The sequence below is a fragment of the Danio rerio genome, chromosome 24 (assembly GCF_052040795.2).
Source record: "Danio rerio strain M-AB ecotype USA chromosome 24, GRCz13ab, whole genome shotgun sequence".
In the NCBI taxonomy this organism is placed as follows: Eukaryota; Metazoa; Chordata; class Actinopteri; order Cypriniformes; family Danionidae; genus Danio; species Danio rerio.
This window is the reverse complement of record NC_141044.1, coordinates 30,042,313-30,061,695: the sequence shown is the minus strand read 5'-3', so window position 1 is coordinate 30,061,695 and position 19,383 is coordinate 30,042,313. Positions and strand designations below refer to the sequence as shown.

At 34.4% G+C, this 19,383-nt stretch overlaps 1 protein-coding gene across 2 annotated transcripts in view; it reads left to right on the top strand.

Annotated features, from left to right (window-relative positions):
* Window positions 1–4,964: 4,964 nt before the first annotated feature.
* Window positions 4,965–19,383, top strand: part of pld1b (phospholipase D1b) — a 74,900-nt gene continuing 60,481 nt past the window's right edge. Inside the window, exon 1 of one of the 2 annotated variants that reach the window (XM_087309650.1) lies at window positions 4,965–5,082. The gene's annotated coding sequence lies outside the window, so the exon portion shown is untranslated. Of the gene's footprint in view, window positions 5,083–15,529; window positions 15,637–19,383 lie in introns of those variants that run through there. The other variant, XM_087309651.1, reaches the window with a different exon arrangement.

Sequence of the window (19,383 nt, the reverse complement as noted above, 5' to 3'; positions counted from 1 at the left end):
ACTGCAATTCTTTTGTAAATCTTGGGAGACTGGTTACTTTCAGCAGCTGGGTTAAAAGCTGATGGGTCGTATTTGTTGGCTTTATGCCATCTGGTGGTGTGAACACACCCATCTGATGGAAAATATGTCACTTAAAAATAATAAATCTTCATGCTTTGCTTGAGTAAACAAGCTGCTGTTGTCCAGAGTGCTAAAAGCTGTTTGGCAGCTGCTTTTTGTTTTCCCACATTTGGTTAATAATATTTTTGTGATAGCAAAACAATTAAGTCCACTCACCTGAGTGAGTTCTTAGTTTTTAGATTTTTTTGTATTTTGGGGTTTGTGTGTGGTGAAATGGGGAGAGAAGAAGAGTCTTGGTTTTATTCACAGGGGTTCAGGTGCTCTCGGAAAAGATTTGTTTAAGTATATCAGGAGTACATTTTAGACTGGGCTAAAATGATTATTGTGACACTCTGTATATCAACCTTACCCCAACCGGTTCCTGGAGGGGCACTGTTATTACAAAAAGAACAATTAGTGTCAATATCTTTTTCGTTTTCAATGTATATGATGAATAATTCTAAACGAAACTTCTGTTATCTTATTTGTAAATAAGTTGCTATTTGGGGATGAGCCATATTTTGTTTTCCTAACAATATCATGAACAAAAGAGTTCCAGTAAATAAATTACATCTGGACCTGATACAATTCTATTAAGAAATAAAGAGCATGTTGATTTGTTTAAATAAGTTGGCAAAAAACATTGTTTTTCTATCATTGTAGTAGAAGGGTCTAAAGAAGGAAAAACAGAAGGATAGGGGATGCCATGGAATAACATAATAACTCCAGATGGTATATGGCATCAAATAAAACAGCAAATTCTTTAGGGGGGATGTGAATATTAAATCTTTACAATTTATTAAATGGCCATTTTAAATAATCGACTAACACGCAGAATATTTGCTTCAAACCAGCTTTGAAAAAAGAGATGTGTTTTTGTATACAATATTTTTGTTATTCCAAAGCAAAATATTTGTGAGGAGAGAAGTTATATAGTGACCAGACAAGAAAAAAAATCTTATAAAAATTGAGATCATTTAGCTGGTATATTCTCAACATTATAATTACAAAGTAATAAAAAAATGAAGCCTCACAAATTTAGAAAATATATAATTTGGAATAAAGTTCCAGATTGAGTTTGGATTTCTGAGAAAATGTTTCCCCTATTTAGTTTTGACATTAAATTTACAAAAATCCAGCATATTAAGACCACCATTCTCAAAGCTATTCATAATTACTGATTTTTAAAAATATAATAAATACCTTTTTTTCCAAATAAAATTAAATAAAATCCTATCCGTTTGATTATCTCCAGACTTTACCCTGCATGTTTTTGCATATCTACACAATATTCTTGATCACGTCATCGGTGTGTGTTTCAGGGAACTATGCAGGCCAAGAGGACAAAGAGTAGCTACCTTAACCAACAATATTCATTTAAATATATAATATATGTATTATAATGTAGTGCATTATTTACCTATAATAAGTATTCATATAATAATGACATGACTTTTAATAGTACGTTGTGTGTAGATCATGAATTGTTCAATTCTTCCCACACGGTGGCAGCATCGTCACTTAACAGACACCAGTTTTAGACTTCTGCATTTGCAAAGTGTGCCATTTTCTCAGATTAACACACAGTATTTTGAGGAAAGCTGATAACGTAAGTAATATTACAAAAACAGGGAAGAGAGATTTAATAAATTAATGAATTCATTGTCATTTTAGAGAACAAAGACGTGCCTCTAAATATTTCCTTTTTACAGCTCCTTCCTGCTTTTCCAGTTAATTTAGTTTCAAGGTAGCCTAAGTATTGTAAACAGCAAGTTACTTTGGGTTTGGTAGTCGATAAAGGCTCCATTTACACACACACTTGAATAGCTATCCTTATGAGGACTTCACAGACGTAATGATTTTATACTGTACCCACAATATTATATCAGCCTAAACGGACCCCTGCAACACAAATTGCATTTTTACATTGTCAAAATACGTAATTTAATGTAATTCAAAAGACGTTTTCCTCATGGGAACAAACAAAAAAAGATCAAATGTACTGGTATTTCTATATACAATTTACACACATACTGTTTAAAACTTGACATGCTTGGCATTATCATCATTAGAGACAAACATTTAGTGAAATTAAACACAATGGCCAAAAGTACAGTAAGAGCCAGTAAATGGACTGAAATATGTTTGAGGAAATTGTTTTATTTTTGTCACAACCACTCCCTTTTACAATAGCCAATTATTCATTGTTTGAGAAGTGGTTTGAGGCAGACTTTATCAGATCTTGTAACATCAACTGTGACAGTCACATTCATAAAAATATTCAAGCTATGTGTAAGGAGTTTTTTCCCCGTCTATCAGATGCCTTAATTTTCCAGTAGCTATTATCTTTAAAGATAAAATGCCTTCTTTTATGTATCATTAAACTTGTGGTAACCCTAAACACACTTGTCTTCTCATGCATGAATGGGCAGTAATGCAGTTTAAAGCTTGAAATAAGAAACCTGTAAATGATGCAAGATAATATTTTGTGCCTGAGTAAAACCAGATTAGTGATAAAGCCTCAAAACCAAGAATTAAAGCCCACAAAACTGCTGAAACTGGATCAGGAGATCTAAAAATCGGAAAAAGTTGTGTGAAATAACCAAATAAATGAGCTAAAATGTTGATCATAATTCAAAATACAGCTCAAATGCAGCAGTTTCCGCTGTGTCTGCAGTTGATCTGTAGATAAGGACTGCGGTTACATTTATGTGGTTTGCCACACACTAGAACTTACAGCATGAAAAGCTTTGTTTTACTGTCTCTTGGATGTTTGACTTACAAAATTAAAAGAACAGGTTAATGAATGAGTAACTAGCCTAAAGCATATTTCATAGGGAAGATAAGAACCAAAAGTATTTCAACAAAACAAAACAAAAAGCTGAATACTGATTACGTCATCATGCACAGTTCAGTGAGACAGCAATTTTTATAGAAGTGGATGTAAAGTGTGACCTACATGACAGTATACCATTGCAATGTACTTCATAAACAAACACTTTGATGTTTATATATGTTCAAGCATAGCCTACTGCACCATTGGATCTCGTATGCAAAAATGACCTCAAATACAGCAATTTTATTGGCTGACGTGGAAGCACAGATTTAGCTTATTGCATTTTTGTCCTGATTGGCATACCGTGAATTGAAGTCTATATACTCCATCAACATGTGTACAAGAAAGAATTCATCCTGTCTGTGATTTTTCTTTCAGAAGTTATCATGAGCAATGAAAATTTGTAAAAATTTCTCTTTGTACTAATTTAAATTAGAAATGTACACTACCTGACAGAAGTCTTGTTGTGGATCCCATGTAAGAGCAACAAATAATAACTTGACTTCTAGTTGACCATTTGGAAAAGTGGCAGAAGGTAGATTTTCCTGCTGAATCATCTGTTGAACTGCATCCCAATCATCACAAATACTGCAGAAGACCTATTGGAACCCGCATGGAGCCAAGATTCTCATAGAAATCAGTCAAGTTTGGTGAAGGAAAAATCATGGTTTGGGATTACATTCAGTATGAGGGTGTGCAAAAGATCTGCAGAGTGGATGGCATCATCAACAGCCTGAGGTATCAAGACATTTGTGCTGCCCATTACATTACAAACCACAGGAGAGGCAATTTCTTCAGCAGGATACTGTAGCGCTCCTTCTCTTACTTCAGCCTCCACATCAAAGTTCCTGAAAGCAAAAAAGGTCAAGGTGCTACAAGATTAGCCAGCCCAGTCACCAGACATGAACATTATTGAGCATGTCTAGGGTAAGATGAAGGAGAAACCATTGAAGATTAATCCAAAGAACCTTAATAAGTCCTGCAAGAACACTTTTTTTTTGCCATTCCAGATGACTTTATTAATAAGTTATTTGAGTCACTGCTTTTGAATCATTGTCATTGCTTTTTTTTTTGTTTGTTTAAAAAAGTATATGACTTGTATTTTATGACAATGTGCAGTATATAATAATGATTCTACTATAAGAATTGTTCTCGCATGTTTTCCTACAGTACATGAACAAAAACCCTGCATGTTATCGGAGTAGTTTGTCTGGATTCATAGTATTCTGAGGACTGTAATAAGGGGAGCCGCTAGGGGGGCAAAAGTTAGGACTTTTCTAAGGGCCCACGCATTACCGTATGTTTTTGGACTGTGGGGGTACTGGGTGGTTCATACTATCTTAATTTACATTATAAGACTTTTTTAAACAATTGTATACACAAGTAAAGTTTTACCAATCGTGACGTAAAATCTAATTCAAATACTTACCAACCACACTGGAACAATTAGCTTAACGTCATGAATGTGTTTTCACATTGATTTTGGGTAATTTTACTTTTTAAAAAGTGATGGAATGCAACTTTAACTACTACATCAATGAACCACAATTAACAAACTTAAGGGATAGTAACTGGAATGCTAATGGCTAGGTTAATTTGGGAGTGACTATAGTCAACACCACTTAGCAACTAAACACCTTAAAAAGGGATAGTTTACCCAGGCCTACTTACCTCAACTGAATCACTGATTAAGACACAGATGAAGGTATTGTCAAAATATACTTGAAATTTAGCCAGTGACGTCCATTTGCAACATTATTTATAGTTTCTTCAGCGTTTAGTGGAAAGAAATGCAAACAGAACAATTGGAAGGTTAGTAAAGTAGCTTTGTCTGATTTTTTAGTGTCTGTGTCTTTAAAAACATTTCATAAACAACACCAAATTACGGCATACATAGTTTGACATTTTAAAGCCAAGCGAAAAACAAGCAGATTTCCTCGTATGAACACGGTAAATGTTATTTTTAACACTGTACATATCACCGGGTGTGGACGTTGCATGCATTATTTAAATGGGCGGGTCGAACAGTGCAGAAGAGGAAGCGAGAGCCCGCTGCTGATCCGCGATCATTTGCTCTCGTGCTCACTTTATAGTTAACAAGCGGATTCACAGCGCCGCGCGCGACTGTGCCTTCAGTTCTTCGTCAGGTATGTTTACGTGACTTTATATGACTAACAGACGCTCTTTTTCTGTGGGTGAAAGTGAGACGGGTAAGTTTTCAAACGCGGGAAAGTAATGACAGCTGGTGACAGTCCTGTGGTGTCCTAATGCAGTTGTAGTGACATATCTGACACACATGGCAGCAGAAGCTGGCAGCCATACAAGCATCTGGACTGCATTACAACTGACGATGCTACACCACGGGATTGTTTGTATTAACTAGAGTAAAAACCGAGTGTGATGGCTTTAAAATAATACATTTATGTTTTCACTGTCCACACCCACTGATTTTGTAAGGCAAACAACCAGCTGTACCTGCAGGGCAACTTCGAATAACTGAGCTGATTCTTATTGTTGTTACAAACAATACTAAACCTTAGTGACAAATACTAACAAACAGATTTGAGCTGTGTTTATGCTAATATTTTGATTGGAATTTCAGAATATGACAAATGGACCTATGTAGCATCCTTTTCTGACATAGTGTGCGTGAATTCAAATATATTTGTACTGCCTTTAAATCAAATATGTATGTTTAGACTTAAATACATTTCTGTTTCTTGTGATATATAGTAAAAAAAATTGAATATGTGTGTTCTGGACAATTTGTGACAGGTTTAGTGAGATTCCTTACAGAATGTCAAACAAGAGTGACAATTAAGGATTTTCTGTGATTTTTTAAAAATTCGGCTTCATTTTCTAGATTTTGCAGATTTCTTTTTCTAGATTTTAAAGCAAGTTTTCCAAAAATCTGGTCAATTAAGCATACTATTCGAGCATTTTTGGATAAATCTCACTAAACCTATAAATTACATGCCAGATTACACAAAGAAATTCTCTCTTTTGATATATTTTTTCTTTTTTTTGTACTTTCATAGTCAAACTGTAAATTTGTTTGTTTAGATTTTGTATTAAACTTGTCCTAAACAGTCATTTTGTGAGGTTCATCAAAACATTAATGGCTGATATACTTAATTAAGTTTAGTTTACAATGGGGTATATGCACACAGACTTTTAATTTTCAGCCAGCCAGTCTTTCCGATTCCGGTGAACTGTCTTTCCATTATAAAATTGCCATGTTAAAGGTTTGATTTCTTTAAAAATCTGCGATCTTCAGTGCCTGATAGTTACACGATATGAACTGGGTCTCAGACCGGACAAGAAGTACTGCATTAAAATCCATTTCCCCCCGGGCCCCGGCAATGTTTTTAAAATATGACTATTAATTTTAGCCCATTATTTTCAGTGGAGTTTCTGCACTCACCTGCTGATCCTGAGGGTGCTAGCAGTTACACAGTCTTTCATCTGCATTTATGCTTGAACAACTAAATGAATGCTTAACTCTATTTAACTGTATATTTTTAATGACATTACAACATCAATGCTGTAAAAAGGAACCTTATAAGTTTTAAAAAACAGTCATCTTAAGCGTTAATCGTTGGCTGAAAAACACTAGCTGTGCATATAGCCCATTGGCTGCTTGATTAGCTTTAGCAGAGGAGACTATACATTTATTTATTGATTATCTTGATCAAACTGTACAATATAGCCCTGCAAAATTGGTCATTTTGTTGTCTGTCATCAATCCGATCCCCTTAAGGATCTTGGGACACACTGGGAGTGTCTGGTTGACTTAGTGGGAGGTGTGTGATTATATGTGTGCTTGGTACACATATCATACTATTGTCTTATGGAGTTGCAACTTTACCCTTTGTACCCTAATGACACTAACTCCCACATATGACAACAGCATACATTTAGTTTGCATGTATGTGTATGTGTGTGTGTGTGTGTGTGTGTGTGTACACGTACAAAACACAGACCATACTTGTGATCTTATGGGTGTGGTTTCTCAGATATGACAGGTCTGTCATATGATAATACTCATATTATACTGAGCGCAGTGGTTAATCTATGTGATATATCAGCTGTACGTTACAATGATAAAAGTCTTGTAAGAGTTGCTAAACCTCCTCTTCCCCTGTAGCGACATCACTCTTCCTCCTCCTTTATTAAACACAGGGGGCCCAGCAAGATGTGTGAGCACTTCTGCGTGGTGTTAACCTAAGCACAAGTTGCTTTTTTTGTTTGGCAGTGGTGGTGGCTTGTGCTCTGCTATAGTGTTTTTGAGCACTACATGGTCAATCCTTTGTGAAATTAGTTTTTTAATATCATTATGGATTTGCATTGGTCTTGAAAGAGGAAACAGAGCTTGTGGTTGATGTGTAATTTTCTTTTATTCAGTTTGTTGTTGAGGGACAGGAAGTTGAATTCACCACTGTATTTATTTTTGATGTTGTGTGTGTTCTGGAATGGTTTAGTAGAATCAGACCCTCCTCATGTGATCATCTTTATTGCAACACATGGTACAAAATAGGCATACAGTAGATGAGAATGGGGTGTTGCAATGCAAAGTTGAAACCAGTGGTTTTGTTGGTGGTTTGAGATGTTTTGCAGTGACACAGTTGTGAGTTGCTTTTATTAACATGTGAATGATTGCAAGCTAAAAGGGATTGTTCGTCTGAACATGACGTTTTCTGTTTATTTACTTAACCTCAAGCCATCCGAGGCACTTTGAGAGTTAAAACAACATGTACTGGATAAACAAAGTTAATACTGTCTGTGCAGAAGACTGAAATTGTTGTGAACATTTGCGGAAGCTGTGAAAAAATAATGGTCCACAGAATATTATCGGCCATATCAGTATTGGCATCATTATTATACAGTATTATGTACAAGTGTCATAATTGTTAAAAAAAAATACTTGTATTAAGATAAAATATGATCATGCCTTGATTTTGAATTATTTATTTAGGACAGTAAGGTCTGATTTTGCTAAGACAAAAGTATTGTCACTTAACAGAAATAATGTACAACAGTATAGAATATAAAGTCATGATAAAGTGGAAAAAGAATTAATACTGTGTATGACTCCTATGAGCTTGGAGGACTGCATCCATACATCTCTGTAGTGACTCAAATAACTTATTAATTAAGTCATCTAGAAGGGCAAAGAAAGCGTTCTTGCAGGACTCCCAGAGTTCATCATGATTCTTTGGATTCATCTTCAATGCCTCCTCCATCTTACCCCAGACATACTCAATAATGTTCATGTCTGGTGACTAGGCTGGCCAATCCTGGATCACCTTGACCTTCTTTGCTTTTAGGAACTTTGATATGGAGGCTGAAGTATGAGGAGGAGCGCTATCCTGTTAAAGAATTTGCCCTCTCCTGTGGTTTGTAATGTAATGGGCAGCACAAATGTCTTGATACCTCAGGCTGTTGATGTTGCCATCCACTCTGCAGATCTCTAACATGCCGCCATACTGAATGTAACCCCAAACCATGATTTTTTCTTCACCAAACTTGACTGATTTGTGTGAGAATCTTGGGTCCATGCGGGTTCTTCTGCAGTATTTGTGATGATTGGGATGCAGTTCAACAGATAATTCAGCAGGAAAATTAACCTTCTGCCACTTTTCCAAATGATTAACTTGAAGTCAAGTTATTATTTGTTGCTCTTACAAATCGTTTATCTGGTTCCATATCATCAATTATCATTATTAGCTAAAATCATAGATGCCTTAGGGGCCGATTACACTAAATGCAATTTTCCTGTTCTGAAAATGCGAGGTGCACTGCACTGCCTTTTTTGTTGACAAGAAAAAAAGATGTGTGGTGCGCTTTTTATGTTGCCAGGCCTCGACTGAATCAGCTGCGTATTGTGCATGTGCATTGCTGTTAATCTTGTAATAATTGTACTATTTAATAATAGTGTAATATTCACGATTAGTGAAGTCATATACAGTAACTCCAGAGAACTCGAAACAGCGGCCACTTGTCTCTCGTCCATCTTTAAAAGTCTATAGTTGTTTTAACAACACAAAGACTGATGTCACCTCAGTGCTAACTCTGCCTCTGCTTTCATTTGATTGGAGAATGAAAAAGACGCAACTGACATAGCATGATTTTCTGCTCAGAGTCTACTTTTTCAACTACATGCATGCAAAATGCTTTTGGCCATTAGTAAACCATAAAAAAAGATACCTATCAATGCAACAAGCGTGTTTGGTGTGAACAAGGTCTTCGACATTTTAGTGAATCGTACATTACTCAAATTGCGTTTCATTACACATTTCAGATGACAAATAGCCTAGAGTGCGCTGTCTATGTTTTTTCAAAACTGAACTAAACATTTAAGGATGTTTTAAATAGTTTTAAAGCACGTTTATACAGCAAAGTTGGTGCAGAAACCACACCTGAAGTGCCATAAATTATCAAAAAATTTTATTTACATAAACGTGTTCAAACAATAAATACATTTAAGGCAACATTGAGACTGAATTCCGAAGCACGATATACAGACACAGACTAGTTTTAGGTCAACCTAAAATCTGTAGTGTAAAGATGCTTTTAGCCTTCATTTAGTGAAATGTAAAATACATTGCTCAGGGTTTGTTACAATCCAGATGACAAATGCACTATTTTTGCTGTCGACATTTTTGTAAAATTGAAATAAGTTATTCGGGGCAGGTTTTGTTATATGTTTGAAATAAGTTATTTAAGTTTCCCAGTATTGGGTTGCGGCTGGAAGGGCATCCGCTGTGAAAAACATATGCTAATAAGTTGGCGGTTCATTATGCTGTGGCAACCCCTGATAAATAAACGGACTATGCTGAAAAGAAAATGAATGAATGAAGTTATTTAGGGCAGGTTTTGTTTTATGTTTGTAATACACGTCCTGCTCATGCACATCCACAAGAAACTGTAGTCAATTATATGTTTATAGATGTGTTTGCAGATTGACAAAAATGTAGCTCAAGGCACATATTTTCAATGAGGCTCTGTTGCAGCCATGTATTTATTGTGTATTTTGACACTGAGTTTCTGCCAAAAATTTCCTTTAATGCTGAACTGAGAGAGGAAACGTCACCTACATCTTGAAGGGCCTGAGCTCGAGTAAATTGGAGTCAGCAAATGTACATTTTTGGATGAATTATTCCTATTATGAATGTCCTGTGACCAGACACACAGTCGCTCTGTCTTTACTTCAGCACAATAGACTGAAGCTTTTGCACATGATATAGCACTTCTGATTCTGTATTGATATATGTGCTAAACCATACATTTTTCAAAGATTCAATTTAAATGTCATTTGTGACCCCGGACCACAGAAAGTATGAAGGTTTGCAGGAATAGCCGACAATACATTAAATGGGTGAAAATTAAAGATTTCTCTTGTATGTCGAAAATCATTAGAATATTAAGTAAAACTCATGTTGTTAAACTACTCTGTGAGTTTCTTATAATAAATATATGAAAACTTATTTTTGATAGTATTATGCATGGCTAAGAACTTAATTTTAACAACTACATTCAAAAAAATAATTTTTGTAGCTGAAACAACACAATTCTTGAGAGTTTTCTGGGAACAACATCATTGTTTTATTGTTAAAATCTATTAAAACGAGTTATGTTAACCTAATAGGTTTGTGTTATGAATGAATGAATTGTGTGGAACCCTGCAGTTTTTTTTTACAGTGTATAAGGTCAGCTTTTCTTTAGAATATATATATTTTTGAACCCTTAGTTGATATATAAATCTCAGTTTCCCAAAACTGCCTATTATAACTGGTTTTGTAGTCTACATTTGACGCGCTTAAGGTAGTGTTTTGCAAGAATAACAACATTTATTAAGGATGACAGAATTGCAATTAACGGAGCTGGTGTTAAATTAAATCACAAGTTCTTTTTAATCAAATCCCAGTGAATTTAACTAAATTAAAGTCCCTCGTTTGTGAGGATAACAAGTAATGGGTGTCATTCACAACTAGAGGGCGCTTTACTTCCAAGATTTAACATTCAAGCCTGCAGTGTTTAATATAGGCGAAACGCATTAAAAGCATTACCCACGTGACATTGATATGGATTTTGAATGATCAGTGAGACAATAAATTAGTTCTGCTGTCTCAAAGCATGCATAGGAAACCAATGAATGCCAAATGGTCCACGCAATCTAGAGAGGCTTGATTAATAATTTATGTTTTAGATGGAATGGTTTTGGATATGGGGATTGTTTGCAATGCTACATTTAATCTGCTGTAGGAGCATTAGCTATTAACATGGCTTCATTGTGCATCGATGTTCAGTAAATAAATAAATAAGGATTCCTGGCAATGGTTGTGGTGGCCCTCCTCTGTGATTCTTTGTATAAGCCCATTAGAAAAGCAGTAGGCTGGATTCATGCTATTGGAAATGCAGTTAATATATCACCAGCTCGCAGTTCATGAATGCCTGGATAAAGGCTGTTTTGTGTGGTTAGACACTTGTTAATGTTGGTAAAGGGTGGGAATGAGGACCGAACAATGCTTGTTTTAGATTCTGAATACAAGATTTATACCCGATCGTTGCTCTGTCAATGATTTATTGTGCTTTACATTGTTGTGTTTGGCCGAGAGGTGCACAGCAAATTGCTTAATTTTTGTCACTAAAGGCTTTATTTTGATGTTGAATAGTTCAAGGTCAGTGTTTTTCATTTAAATTAATACAGATTATTTTAATAATTAATATATTTTTACATTGACTAAATCAATGAATGAAACAAATAAAAAATATTTACTGTCATAAAAATCTTACTAAATACTAAATACTTTTAAAGGTTTTTATTTATTTATTTATTTATTTACTTACTGGCTCAGTTTTGAGGCTTATTTTGTTTATTATAAAATCACATTGATAATTACACGTTAGTTATTTGAAATATTTATAATATCAATTCATGCATACAACTTTAGATTTTTATTTAATATTAGTAATTGTTGAAAATAACATCATGCAAAATCAAAACGTTAACTAAAATCAAAGCTATTTTAATTGTATTGTAGATTTAATAATGTTAAAATAACAATTATTATAATTTTTAGTTTCTTTTTGCAATGTAAAGAAGGATGTAATTATAATATGATTATAAGTACATATTATTTTTGTAATGTAAATATAAATATTGCCAAAAGGATAAAATATGTTTCATGTAAAAAAAGAAGAGATAAGTAAAAGAAATTTTAAAAAATTTAGGCAATTGACGAATGATGTATGTGGTAATGGGGTGGAAAAATAATAAGCTTGTGCTTCATCCCACTCCATTGACGACCATGTTGAAATGTATCTTTTGTTAATGATATTTTATGTATGATATTTTTGTTTGAAAATAAATCATAATCAAATCAAAATCAAATAACCTGGTGCTATACAGTGCATTTTTACCAACAAATAAATTCATGTAAACAGATGCATATTATTTTCGAAAGGTAAATAATATGGTGCTAGGTGTTTATTGTTTATGTATACTACAGTTCTAGATGCTAGCACTGCACAATGTAAAGCTTCAGCATTGGTATCGCAATACTTACTTAATGACTTATTTTTGAGGCTTATTTTGTTTAACTTGAAATGACTTGCACATTGATATCACAATGTGCAAACCTGCAATAGTCACACCGCTGGATGTCAGCCATGCCGAGATGATATTCAATATGATATTGAACACTATCCACAGTTCTAAATATACATGATTTGTGAGTCAATGCAAAGTTTAACAATACATTTATCAATTAGTTTGTCATTTGCATGTGTTTTAAGACCTGTGACTGTCTGAACATTTCAAGCCTATTTATTTGATTTTATGCACAAGAAATTGTGTTTATAACTTTAAAAGAAATATTAATATGATGCATTAACATTTCACTAATAATTAACATTAATATGATGATTTGTGCCTGTATGTATGCTGGACTCCAAGAAAACAATCAAATAGAATTTATTTTATTTGTGTCGTTGCTCTACTGTATCTATCAATGCTTGTGATTGGAGTATTGTTTTTATGCAGAAATCATCCTAATTAATAGAATTTCATTAATTTATATACTTTTTGTAACGTAAAATATAATATAGCACTGTATATGCAAATGCAAATGTTATATGCTTCCAGCACCATATTAAATTTACATACTTTTTTACATTGCAAAAATACTATTATACCAATCATATGGTATTTTTGCAATGTAAAGAAGCATGTAAATATAGTAAGATTTTATGCATCATTGTACTGTTACACTACGTTACAAAAGTCTTGTCATTGATCCCAGTTGTAAGAGCAAGAAATAATAACTTGACTTCTAGTTGATCATTTGGAAAAGTTGCAGAAGGTAGATTTTTCAGATGAATCATCTGTTGACCTGCATCCCAATCATCACAAATACTGCAAAAAACCTATTGGAACCAGCATGGACCCAAGATTCTCACAGAAAACAGTCAAGTTTGGTGAAGGAAAAATCATGGTTTGGGGTTACATTCAGTATGGGGGCATGTGAGAGATCTGCAGAGTGGATGACAACATCAACAGTCTGAGGTATCAAGACATTTGTGCTGCCCATTACATTACAAGTCACAGGAGAATGCAAATTCTTCAGCAGGATAGCGCTCCTCCTCATACTTCAGCCTCCACATCAAAGTTCCTGAAAGCAAAGAAGGTCAAGGCGCTCCAGGATTGGCCATCCCAGTCACCAGACATGAACATTATTGAGCATGTCTCGGGTAAGATGGAAGAGGAGGCTTTGAAGATAAACCTAAAGAATCTTCTAAAACTAAAACGACATTTAAAAACCAAACATCCCAGTTGCAAGGACAAACCTGTGGACTATTTTCAAAGACGACTCCAATAGCATCTTGATGTTGAAAACAAGTATAGGCACTCTGCGCATCTTACTGTGCTCACCGTGTAGCAAAGACCAAGAAAGCCCACACAATAGCAGAAGAGCAAATAACTGGTGATTATTATAAAAATGGTCATGATTGTTTTAATCATTTTACTTTAATTTGCTTGTTTGTTCTGTTCAGCAGGATCACTGTTGATGTTTTATTAACAGTTCGGTTTAGTTAATGGTACATAAACTTTTCCTCACGCTAACCACCGTTGACAGTATTTGACGTTTTTACTTTGTAATATTTTTATAATTTAATACATTTTGTTAAATGACAGCAATAAAAATGTTGTTTATTTGTAAGTCGTGATTTTCTTGTGATTTATCTGTCACTACTTGTGTATATTGTAGCGAGGCAGAGGGAAAACAGCGACACAGTTGGATAAGTTTACAGACAAGTCCCCGGAGGGTGCTTTATTTACAAAGTGAATGGTGTGCAAACGGTGCTCTTCTACAAGGTGAGGTGCTCTGGTGCTCCGGGAAGTAAGTGAAGGACAGTGAGTAGTCGGGTGTGGGATCGTCACGAGCTGGAGTCTGCTGTGGAGAGACAGAGAGACAAGCATTAGCGCAGGGAGTCATTAGAGGAATAAAGCTCGTCTTCTTCTGGCGTGGGCTTGGCTTATATGCCTCTCCGCTTGATGACGTCCAGCTGTGAGCGATCCTGTGCTGATGATGGTCCAGCTGGGTTGGATTAGCGACCAGGGCGACGTGGCATGTGTGTGCTCGTTACAATATTAACAAATAAATACAAATTAATTATAATTCCTAAAATTATATTATAGTTCCTAAAAATTTGGGTTGCGGCTTGATACATGTAAAAATGTGGGTCCCGTGGCCAAACCAGTTGAGAATCACTGATTTAAAGGGCTTTACCGTTCATAATAGCCACTTTTTATACCAAATGATCAACTAGAAGTCAAGTTATTACTTGTTGTTCCTAAAACTTGGATAGTTGACAAGGCAACTATTGTCAGGTAGTGTAGTTCAATCCTAAAATATAATGGTGTACTATACACACCACCACACCAAATACAACATCTACTGTACTTATAGATATGTAAAAAATAAAAATGATAAAATCTCCATGATGTAACATGAGCCGCTCAACAGTAACTGCCTATATTTGTGTAAAGAATCATCACAAGTTTGTTCCTTTATCACCTTTAACCATCGGCAGAGGTCGTTTTTTTATGACTTTCTTCAGCAGTATCTCCGCTTTCCATTGTGGCACTAAAAGACCCACAAGTGTTACATTTCAAACACGTGCAGCGCTCTCTCTTTTTCTCTTGATGTGGGTGTGTGTGTGGACTGTCATGTCATCTGCCAGGAGTTGAGCGTAATAACAGCTTTCTCCTTCAGTACGCCTTTTCCTTCAACCGCCATTCTGATGTGCATTAAAAAACAAAACACCATGAAAGCAATTGAAGTCTCTGATAAAGTACGTGCTTGTGCATCTCCTCAGAGATAAGACAAGGAGATAAGTGTTATATAAGAGGAATCATCTGGCAAATATTAACTTTTCTGAGTGTGTGTGTGTGTGTAAAGACACATACTGTAAAAAAAGGAGCTCATCCCACACAAAGCATATGGCATCTCTGTTAAGCTCCGCCCCCTTTTGTCATGTGACCACTCAGTTTCAGCCCCCCATATACACTGCTGTTCATCTGCGAGGGCTGTATTTACTGTGTTGCACAGTGCTTGAGGTTAGTTTGGACTTTTCTGAAGCAGAAGAAAGGGAGGATAACAGAAATGATGGGGGCGTCTCTGCCTGTGCGCAGGCAGGTTAGTGAACATTTTTTTTGTTTTGTTTTAGAATCAGTTAAGTTTTCTGTCATGGATGTATTAACCTCTTTTTAAATAGTTGAAATGCTTTTAGATGCGCTTGTCTTTTAAATGAGTCTAAAACATGCTCATTCATGGGGCTTTTTTTTTTTTGGTGTGTGAGACCATAAAATTCCATGCATGCAGACGGAGCAATGAGAAATATGTGTGTTTGCATTGAGGGTGTGATTATTAGCTTGTTATATCTAAATTATTTGCTTAATTCTTTTTTTTAAATGTTTCCTAAGTGATTTTTAATTTTCTATTATGTTTTTTCTTCTAGAAAGAGTTTTCTTCTAGTATTTTAGTTTGTCTGTAATTAATTTATTTGTAAATAAATTTGCAAGTATGCATGGGGCTAGAATGGAAATATTCTTTATATTAGAATATTTTGTAGCTTTATATTTGGAAATTTTCTGTTTTATCGTTCCTAAGGTATATGTTGTGTTTTTGAAACTAATGAAGTTAGCAGAGGTCAATGATTTATTTTTATTATTTAACCTGACATGTTTACTGTTTTCAAAATATTATAAATGTTTTATAAAATAAGATATATTGCATTCAAGGGGAAAAAAGTTGTTGTTTTTTACTTGGACATTTTAAAAGATCTTATTCTAGAGCAGTAATCACAATACTGGGATATTTTGTCCAAGGTTATCATACTGTCAGAAACTTTTACCAGCCCATGCCTACTTTTAAGGTCAATATTATTAGCCTTAATTTTCCCCAATTGGCTAAAGAACAAAGCAGTGTTCTCCGATGACTTGTCTTAAGATAATAAACCTACTTAAGTCTTTAATTTGCACTTGAAGATGAATGTTAGCAAAATATTATGGTCTGTCATCATGGCTAAGACAAAAGAAATGAGTTATTGAAAACTGTTATGCCTAAAATGTGTTGAAAAAACTCTGTTAAACAGCACTCAGGAAATATATGAATAATAGCTACAATTTATGAGGGCTAATCATTTTGTCTTCAGCTGTATGTGGGTTATCGTGAGTCACCGGCATTTCATTTAATAAAAGACGTTTGTATTAATCATTGATGAATATAAGCAGAATTGCTGATTTAATAAATGTCTAAATAAAGCTTTTTAATTGACACTTTGTTTCTTATTTTTTTACATTTTTATTTTTTTATTATTTTAATTTTTTTTTTATTATTTGCACAACAGGTTTTTTATAATGGTAAAAATATTAAACAGCTCTTTGTGGAACCAAAGAATTAAATTTTGGAAACTTTTTTTAAGATTGTTGATATAAGACCAAATTGCATGAACTAAATTCGCTGTGTGTGTGTGTGAATTCAAAAGTGTACGGGTGTTTCCCAGTACTGGGTTGCAGCTGGAAGGGCATCCGCTGCGTAAAACATATTCCAGAGTAGTTGGCGGTTCATTCCAATGTGGTGACCCCTGATAAATCAGGGACTAAGCTGAAGGAAAATAAATGAATGAATGAATGAATGAATTCAGGGGAGTACAGGGTAAAACAGTGCACAATGCTAATCCCCATACTTCTCCTTTTGATTGATTACATTATGCATTGCAAACATTTTTATTACAAGTTTGATCAAATGTTATGTTTAAATATGCAAGCAATGCATTTTAATTAAATTTGTGCTCATTTTCAAACATTTCTAGCACAAAAAAAAATCTGAACACTAGACAATCTTGCTCTTTTTGATATATTGGAGTCAATGTTTCTTTACTGAGGGGATTTTGGGAATCTCTTTCATATTTCTGCAAGTATTCACCCTGTGGTAAGCAGACTGATCACCGTCCACCTTCCTGATTTCTGTTTGCTAGCATACTGTGCTTCCTACCAGCTCTTTACATCCACACAGAAAACATTGTGTTGTATTTGCATTTGGTTCTCACTAATAACAATGTGGCTTGTGAGAGAATTTTTCTCTGTGGAGAAAAGATTGGTGTTATAAATGTTAATGTAAGGCATGTGTTTGGACATAGTATATATTTAAAATAGTTTCTTTTTCATCATAAAGTTGATCTAAAGCAGTGATGTCCAAACTCGGTCTCAGTATACAGTACTAGAAACTTCCTGGCAGGTGTGTGGAAGCAAGTTAGAGCTTAACTCAACAGGACACCGGCCCTCCAGGACTGGTTTTGGACACCCCTGATCGAAGGCTGACTTTTATTTTATTTGATTGTTTGTTTGTATTTTTTTACTTAAAAAAAATAATAATTTGTTTAATACTTTTTTTAAATTTAATTACATTTTCTATTTTTTATTTTATTTATTTATTTATTATTATTTTTTTTAATTGTTTTATTATTATTTTATTTACAATTTATTAACATTTTTTGTGTTAGCACTCAAAAAGTATACAGTAGGTTATACATGAGTATTTTATATTGGCTGTCAAGATTAGTTCAGGTTTAGACAAAAGAAGGTTACATATATACTGAAAATATTCCACATAGTTAAAGGGTTGAAAGGTTAAATCACTTAAAACAAGAAAAAGATATTTAGGATTTTTTACATTTTTATTACTATAGCCATAGGCCATAAGAAAAAAAATTATATATTTTAATTAGTACTTTAAACAGTGTAGGGCTGGATGATTTGGTCTAAAGTCTAAATCTCGATTTATTGAAGATTTTAACTCGACTATGATTTATGAACAATTATTTTATTTATTTATTTACATAGTTCACTTATAAGTTTTGTACTAAAAATATGCCATATACAATTGCACGAAGGATGAACTGGACCATACCCATGCAGAAGTATAAAGTAGCCTGAACAGGTTCACATGACTCCACATGCGGTAGGGAAAGTAATTGAAAAAATTGAGCTGGAAAAATTAGATCAATTATAGGTTCTGAATGGCGATTTCCATTTCTTTTTGATTAATCGCCCACCCCTTAAACAGAGCATTAAATTAAAACATTTTCTTATGCTGACCTGAACCTATAATATAAGTCACACTGTAAAAAACATTATTGATCCCTAAAAGTTTTTTTAGTTGAATCAACATCTGTCCAAATGACTAAAAGTATTAAGTTAAACATTGTATAACTAAAATATTTAGTTGAAACCTGATTAAATATTTACACTTAAAGTACCATAAAAACATTTGTTGTCATGACTTTTTGTATATCATTTTTTACAGTGCAGATTCCTTTTTTCTCAAATACAGTCATCATTTTATCTCTCTTTATGTTATTTGAACCTTTATGGACGTTGTTTTGTATCGGGTTGAGCTGTATTTCTGTTATGGTTTGGGTTTGGATATATGCAGGGATCTGACGTTGTTATACCGGTTTGACAGACTGTGCTGTTCAATGAAGGACTTGCTTCATCAGGTTGATCCACACACACACACACACACACACAAGGATACAGCTGCCTTTTTTCCTGCTTCTGTGTTTGAAAAGACTTGGTCTCCTGCCAGTTAAACGATACCTTTCAATGAACACTATTGGCTGTGCATTAATTACAGGGACAGTCCCATTGGAGCAGTGCATGGGTCAGTAACTCGCCAGTTTCTGAATCACCTGTGCAGCATGCAGTTTATTTGACTAAAGCCAGACTGGTAGAACTTCTATCATTATTCACTTATTCTGTATTTGTTCCAAACCAGTTTGGGTTTCTTTCTTCTGTTGAACACAAAAGAAGATAGACTAGAGAACATTTGGGAAAAAATACTGCTGTTGACGTCCAGTTGTTCCTCCTACATTCTTCAGAA